Source organism: Grampus griseus (assembly GCF_964374135.1).
Source record: "Grampus griseus genome assembly, chromosome: 4".
NCBI lineage: Eukaryota > Metazoa > Chordata > Mammalia > Artiodactyla > Delphinidae > Grampus > Grampus griseus.
This window is the reverse complement of record NC_138997.1, coordinates 101,316,997-101,325,221: the sequence shown is the minus strand read 5'-3', so window position 1 is coordinate 101,325,221 and position 8,225 is coordinate 101,316,997.

Genomic DNA, 8,225 nt, shown 5'->3' with positions numbered 1-8,225 from the left:
ATTTCTGAATTTCCAAATAGTCTTTTAGTCATGCACACATCTACCAGGGCTGCTCTCTCAGAGCATTTCCGGTCTGCTGGCTCTGTTCTCAGGGTCCCTGGGGTGGGTGTGGAGGGGCCAATGCCTAGAGGAAGGATGTTGTCATTTACTCTGTGTGGTTCTGAGTCATATGAAAAAACAACAAAGGATGCAGCTGCCTACACAATTTTGTTGATTTCTCCACTGGAGGGTGATTTGATAAGCATGCTTGATGAGAAACACATGCTGCCTCAAGGGTCCATTTTTCTAATATATTACAAGTTGTTTTAGATTACATTGGGTGATTTTTATGTTATCCCTGAAAAGGCAATACTTACTCATAGTTCAAAAGTAAAAACAACGTAAAAGACCTCACTCCCACCCTTGTCACCTGTTTTGTCCCCTTCCTTTCTCTCTGATAACCACTTGTTACTTTGTGAAAATACAAGAACATATGAATGAATGTTATTACTCTCTACCTTTTCTTACACAGAAGGGAGTGTTCCGTAAATAATACCTTGTATCTTGTGTTTTTCTGCTTACTAATGTATCCTAGAGATTACTTTGTATCAGCACATACAGCAATTCCTCACTATTTTTTTTTTACAGCTACATAATATTCCATGGGAGAGATGTTTCATAATTTATTTAACCCATCCCCTGTTGGGGACATCATTTGGTTTGTTTGCAGTCATTTCTCTTATTAACAGTGTTTCAATGAGTAATTTGGTATACCCATCATTTTTTATGTGGGCAGGGATATTAGCAAGATAAATTCCTAGATATGGAGTCAGTGGGTCAAGGAGTAAATGCATTTGTAAGACTGATGTATTGGTATATTAATTCTTTGCTGGCTATGGTGTAGCAGTGAATTGAACAACCACATATTATTTCCAAATGAAAAGCTCCAAAGATGAAACTAAATGCTGAGTCCAGATAGAAACTTCAGTCAGTGTAGAGTGCTGCTTCTTAAGAAGGATGAACATCTTGGAGTGTTTACGTATCCCTGAATGCAAACTTGATGTGTACTCCGAGAATCCAATTTGAAGAAAATCTAGACATTTGGTTATTAGTGCAGATAAACACTACACCCCACCTCCAAAGAAACAAATTTCTTAATTATTTAAAAGACTCCAGGGCTTCCCTGGTGGCGCAGTGGTTGAGAGTCCGCCTGCCGATGCAGGGGACACGGGTTCGTGCCCCAGTCCGGGAGGATCCCACATGCCGCGGAGTGGGTGGGCCCGTGAGCCATGGCCGCTGAGCCTGCGCGTCTGGAGCCTGTGCTCCGCAACGGGAGAGGCCACAACAGCTAGAGGCCCGCGTACCGCAAAAAAAAAAAAAAAAAAAAAAAGACTCCAGCTTTTAATTTCAATGGTCTAGAGGTTTCAGGGGACAAAGGTAAGGTAATCTGAGAGCTGGGAATTCCTCCACCAGGGCAAGTATTATGTTGATTGATAGATGCTCTAGGGTTCCAAAGATGGTCTGAAAACTCTCATTCCTTGAAACAGAGGCATACACTTCAAAATTACACAGTAAAATAAATCTTTATTTTGCAAGTAACAATGGACTTTGGAAAAAAAAGGAAATCCAAACAAAACACACCATTAACAATAACAACCAAATGTGAAAAAAATCACTTTCCAGTGTTTTTGCTAATACACAGCAAGGTGGTTTTTGTTTTTTTTTTTCTTTTTTTTTTTTGCGGTACGCGGGCCTCTCACTGTTGTGGCCTCTCCCGTTGCGGAGCACAGGCTCCAGACGCGCAGGCTCAGTGGCCATGACTCACAGGCCCAGCCGCTCCGCGGCATGTGGGATCTTCCCGGACCGGGGCACGAACCCGTGTCCCCTGCATCGGCAGGTGGACTCTCAACCACTGCGCCACCAAGGAAGCCCTAAAAAGCTTTAGTTTTGTCCTTAGAGAAATGTGGAACTATTGAAGACTAAAAAACTTGGACAAGGGAGACGGATGATCAGATCTGTGCTCTAATCATTAACTCATCCAACAAATATTGTGTGTCTATAGGTTCCAAGCACTAACTGCTAGGATTACTTCAGTGAGCAGACAAAAATCCGTGCCTTCTTGGAGTGCGTATTCTAGTATGTGGGGGAGATGAACAATAAGTAGTCTTTATAAAGAAGTAAATTGTATTTTAGAAGGTGATGCATGCTATCAAGAAAAATATAGCAGAGAAGGATGATAGAAAGTGTTGGGCTGGGGGTTACTGTTTTATATAAGGAGGTCTGGAAAAACATCCCTGAGAAGATGATGTTTGAACAAAGATTTGAAGGAGTGGAGGGATTAAGCCAAGCTGATCTCTGTGGAAAGAACATTTCAGGCAAGAGCCTCAGGAGCAAAGGCCCTGGGGGGCTGTGTGTCTGAATTATTCGAGGAAATGCAAGGAGACCAGGATAGTGGGATCAGTGTGACAGAGGGAAAGAGGACAAATCGGGTTGGATCTTGCAGGCCATTTTGCAGACTTTTCTCTGAATATGATGGAAAGCCATTGGAGGCCTGTTGGAAGGAGCCTTCTGGCCACAGCATACTGATGCCCCCAAATACTGGTTGAGGATATCAATCAAATACCAATCCCTAAGGAGGTGAAGTACTATTCTGGTAGAGTTTCATCTGACAATGGATTACTCTCTACCTCTATGTCTTTGAAATAATGTCATATCTAAAATATAAGACACTCTACTCTTCTTCTAAAATGTCAGATTACATGTTTTTGAGCTTTTGTCAAAGCTGTGTCTATCCCTGGGGTTCAGAAAGGTCTGGGCTGATGGCATGGGGTTTTTGGAAATCCATTGTGGGAGGGGTTATCAGATAACAAAGGAATTCTGGAAAGTGGAGAAGAATTAGAAGGTTATCATTATATCTGTAGTAGAGATTTGTTGTGTGTGTGTGTGTGTGTGGACATCATACATCCTGTTTGGCCCATAGTGCCAACTGGTTTCCTTTGTCCCCGTGTAATTATTTAACAGCATCTCTCTCTGGGAGGGAGAGCCTTAGGGACAGGACACAGAGCCACGAATAGCATTGTGGGGGGACCGAGCTACCAAAGAGTGACCCAACTATGGCATAGATGCAGGTTCCCAGTGAGAGAGGTCATCAAAAGCAATGATGGGGCAAAATCAAACTGCTTTGCAGGCAGGGCCAGTCTACTCCCTCAGGGTCCTAGCAGGACCCAGATGACACACTCAAATTTGGATAATTTGAAGAAGATTTAACAAAGGACCATTTACAAAGATATTGAGAGTGTGCAGAAACACTGCCTAAAGGGACCAGCAGATGAGGTGGCCACAAGAATCTGGAAGGAAAGAGTCCCATGGAGAGGTCACCTTGAGAGCAGCAGTGACCTTCTGTCAATGAATCCGGCAGGTGGGAGGCCACCCTGCAAGGAGGGAGCCAGCCAGGGCAATGGCTGTGGTCTGAATGTTTGTGTGCCCCCAATTCATATGTGGAAATCCTAACCCCCAAAGTTGGTAGTAATAGGAGGTGGGGCTGGTGGGAGGTGCTTAACCATGAAGGTGGAGCCTGATGAATGGGATCAGTGCCTTATGAAAAGGAACCCACAGAGGTCTCTCTCCCCTTCTGCCATGTAAGGACACAGCGAGAAGGTGCCATCTGTGAACCAGGAGGAGGGACCTCACCTGAACACGACCATGCGGGTGCCTTGATCTTGGACTTCCCAGCCTCCAGAACTGAGAAAGAAATTTCTGTTGTTTAGAAGCTACTTGGTCTTTGTGTTTTGTTATAGTAGCCAAATGAACTAAGACAGGAAATACATAGCTTTCTCCTTCCTCCCTCTGGGAGAGCCTGCTGGGGTAGGATGGGGGCAGAGAGCCAAATGGAAGTGGGTGGAGAAACTGGAGGATCAAGTGCGAGGTGTCCAGCCCTCAGCCTTTTCAGTACATGTCACCAGTGGGGGCTGAGCAAGAAAGGAAAATCCTGACAGAAGCCACCGGCCATAGGCAGACATTGTGACCGGAGATGCAATACTCCCCATGAGGACCCATAGAGAGAGTGAGGTGGAGACTCTTGGAAAGGAGGTGATATTCTACAAAATACATGGAGGCTTCAAAAGGCACTGAGATAGAGGTTCTTAGGGTTACAGTGACCCCACTGTGAACTCTGGCCTCAAGAGACCCAGGGAAACAGTCATGTGTAGCTTGGAAAGATTTCTGAATTTCCAAATAGTCTTTTAGTCATGCACACATCTACCAGGGCTGCTCTCTCAGAGCATTTCCGGTCTGCTGGCTCTGTTCTCAGGGTCCCTGGGGTGGGTGTGGAGGGGCCAATGCCTAGAGGAAGGATGTTGTCATTTACTCTGTGTGGTTCTGAGTCATATGAAGAAACAACAAAGGATGCAGCTGCCTACACAATTTTGTTGATTTCTCCACTGGAGGGTGATTTGATAAGCATGCTTGATGAGAAACACATGCTGCCTCAAGGGTCCATTTTTCTAATATATTACAAGTTGTTTTAGATTACATTGGGTGATTTTTATGTTATCCCTGAAAAGGCAATACTTACTCATAGTTCAAAAGTAAAAACAACGTAAAAGACCTCACTCCCACCCTTGTCACCTGTTTTGTCCCCTTCCTTTCTCTCTGATAACCACTTGTTACTTTGTGAAAATACAAGAACATATGAATGAATATTATTACTCTCTTTTCTTACACAGAAGGGAGTGTTCCGTAAATAATACCTTGTATCTTGTGTTTTTCTGCTTACTAATGTATCCTAGAGATTACTTTGTATCAGCACATACAGCAATTCCTCACTATTTTTTTTTTACAGCTACATAATATTCCATGGGAGAGATGTTTCATAATTTATTTAACCCATCCCCTGTTGGGGACATCATTTGGTTTGTTTGCAGTCATTTCTCTTATTAACAGTGTTTCAATGAGTAATTTGGTATACCCATCATTTCTTTTGTGGGCAGGGATATTTGCAAGATAAATTCCTAGATATGGAGTCAGTGGGTCAAGGAGTAAATGCATTTGTAAGACTGATGTATTGGTATATTAATTCTTTGCTGGCTATGGTGTAGCAGTGAATTGAACAACCACATATTATTTCCAAATGAAAAGCTCCAAAGATGAAACTAAATGCTGAGTCCAGATAGAAACTTCAGTCAGTGTAGAGTGCTGCTTCTTAAGAAGGATGAACATCTTGGAGTGTTTACGTATCCCTGAATGCAAACTTGATGTGTACTCCGAGAATCCAATTTGAAGAAAATCTAGACATTTGGTTATTAGTGCAGATAAACACTACACCCCACCTCCAAAGAAACAAATTTCTTAATTATTTAAAAGACTCCAGGGCTTCCCTGGTGGCGCAGTGGTTGAGAGTCCGCCTGCCGATGCAGGGGACACGGGTTCGTGCCCCAGTCCGGGAGGATCCCACATGCCGCGGAGTGGGTGGGCCCGTGAGCCATGGCCGCTGAGCCTGCGCGTCTGGAGCCTGTGCTCCGCAACGGGAGAGGCCACAACAGCTAGAGGCCCGCGTACCGCAAAAAAAAAAAAAAAAAAAAAAAGACTCCAGCTTTTAATTTCAATGGTCTAGAGGTTTCAGGGGACAAAGGTAAGGTAATCTGAGAGCTGGGAATTCCTCCACCAGGGCAAGTATTATGTTGATTGATAGATGCTCTAGGGTTCCAAAGATGGTCTGAAAACTCTCATTCCTTGAAACAGAGGCATACACTTCAAAATTACACAGTAAAATAAATCTTTATTTTGCAAGTAACAATGGACTTTGGAAAAAAAAGGAAATCCAAACAAAACACACCATTAACAATAACAACCAAATGTGAAAAAAATCACTTTCCAGTGTTTTTGCTAATACACAGCAAGGTGGTTTTTTTTTTTTTTCTTTTCTTTTTTGCGGTACGCGGGCCTCTCACCGTTGTGGCCTCTCCCATTGCAGAGCACAGGCTCCAGACACGCAGGCTCAGCGGCCATGGCTCACAGGCCCAGCCGCTCCATCGCATGTGGGATCTTCCCAGACCAGGGCACAAACCCGTGTCCCCTGCATCGGCAGGCGGACTCTCAACCACTGCGCCACCAGGGAAGCCCACAAGGTGGGTTTCTAAATGACCATAGGGCCTTCTCAGGACAGACACCCCACTCCCACCCACCACCATGCTCTCTGCCTGCCTCTTGTTTGTAGAAAACCTTTAGCTTCCTAGGCCTTCCTCAAGTTCCAGAGAATGAGTTTAATCAGAGAAGTGAGAAAATGCAGAAACATAGGAGAACACTCAAGCGAGACAAAATAAAAACAGTTTAGCCATTAAACAAAGTCGAGCATATTTAGTTCCTCCCCAGGGGCTCTAGATATTATTCTGAGTCATGTCCTTTGAGTTGTTTTGCAGAGACTGAAACCCCCACCAGGTGGAAGAAGTTAACTGTATGCTGCCCACAAGCCCATGGACCCCAGACAAGTTGGAACCAGAAGTTTGATGACATTGACTCCCAATTACCTCACCTCAAACCAATCAGAAGAATGTCCATGAGCTGATCACATACCCTGCAACCTCCTCCCTCACTCTGTCCTTAAAAACCTTTCCCTGACAACCATCAGGGTGTTTGGTTCTTTTGAATACTAGCCATCCAGATTCCTTGTTTGGTGCTTACAATAAATGCTGAACTTTCCTTCACCACAACCCAGAGTGAGTAAATTTGGTTTTGCTGCACAAAGGTGAGCAGACCCAAGTTTTGTTCATAACAAGTCAAGGGAAGTTGTTCTCATAAAAGAAAAACACAAGAAGTCCTGGACTTTTAAAGGTTGTGAAAATAGACTGTGCTGTAAACCTTAGCTATTAAAGACCCTCAGGAGAAGAATGGGTTTAGCCCCATGAAACACCCAGTTAACTGAGAACTTTTTTACCAATCTCCAATATTTTGGTTTTAGCTATTTTTGTTTGTGGCTAAAGGTTTGAACTGCAGGGCAGGGCTGGGGTTGGGATGTATTTGAAAAAAACATATTGAAGTTATATTTTGAGTAGAAGCTACACCCAGGAAGTGACACTCAACCATTTCCTGCAGCTGAGTGGAGATGTGATGAGAATGTGGTGGATAGTTTAAGAAAGACTGAAAACCATTCTGACTTAGAGTGTGTTATGTACTTCCTGGCCTTGTGAAGCTGGTACCCTGAATAGAATGTGAATCCTTTCTAGATGAGTCAGGCCATCACCATGAACTTGGGTTATTATAGCATCCTGCAGGTGTGTCAGGTTGTTATTCCTGTTGGTGGATGAGGTTTGGAGTGACTTTCACAGTTTTTCTGTGTGACATACAGTTGTGCAGTGGCTGATCAGTTCTCTTTCTGTGATGGTCAGTCTTCACAGTGCCTTTCTGGGCCCCAAGATGCACCCCAGTTCCACTATGTCTCTGTCTTGTAACCTTAGCTAAGGAGATGGAGCTTCTCCTGTCTGTCAGAGGACAAAGCATACAGCTCCAGGACTGTTGTAAACAGTGGTCCTCCTGTTAAAACATCTGTGCAATCTCACCCTCTTTTCAACACTTCTTCCTGTTAATATTAATATTACAGAGAATCATTTTCATTTACAGGTAATTCATTAGAGAGTAAATGTTCAATTTTTAAAAATATAATAGCACAAGCATTTTGATTAATTATATTCAATATCAATTAATGGTTTTAATATGTATAAGGTATTTGGTGTCATTCCTATAATGAAACAGAACAGAGTGTTTCCCACCTGAGTCATGTGTTGTCCATCACAAGTGGTATGCTGGTCTTCACTGTGGGTGGCACCGTGGAGTTACAGTCTTCACAGTTCAAAGCCTTTTGTACAGTATTGTCTATAGAAGTCAATGCCTTGAACTGGATGGGTCTTAAGTTACTTGGTCTCTGCCATAGTCAGGGTTCTTAGATATGTAAAACAGAACTATCTCCCCATAGTGCATTATAAGAAATTAAGTTCCAGAATTTCTAGGAGGGTGAAGGAATTAAGAAAGAACCAGGAATAATACCTAGATTACACCACTGGTCCAGTAGAGAGCTTACTGCCCAGATTTCTGCACAAAGGAACTGAAACCTGGACCATGAGGTATGAAATGGGCTGGCTTCATATCAGATCCAGGAGAAATGGGAGGAAGCTGCACTAGAGAATGTAAATGCCATGGGGGGCAGGGTCTTTCTTTTAACATTTTTATTGAGATATAATTCACATATCATAAAA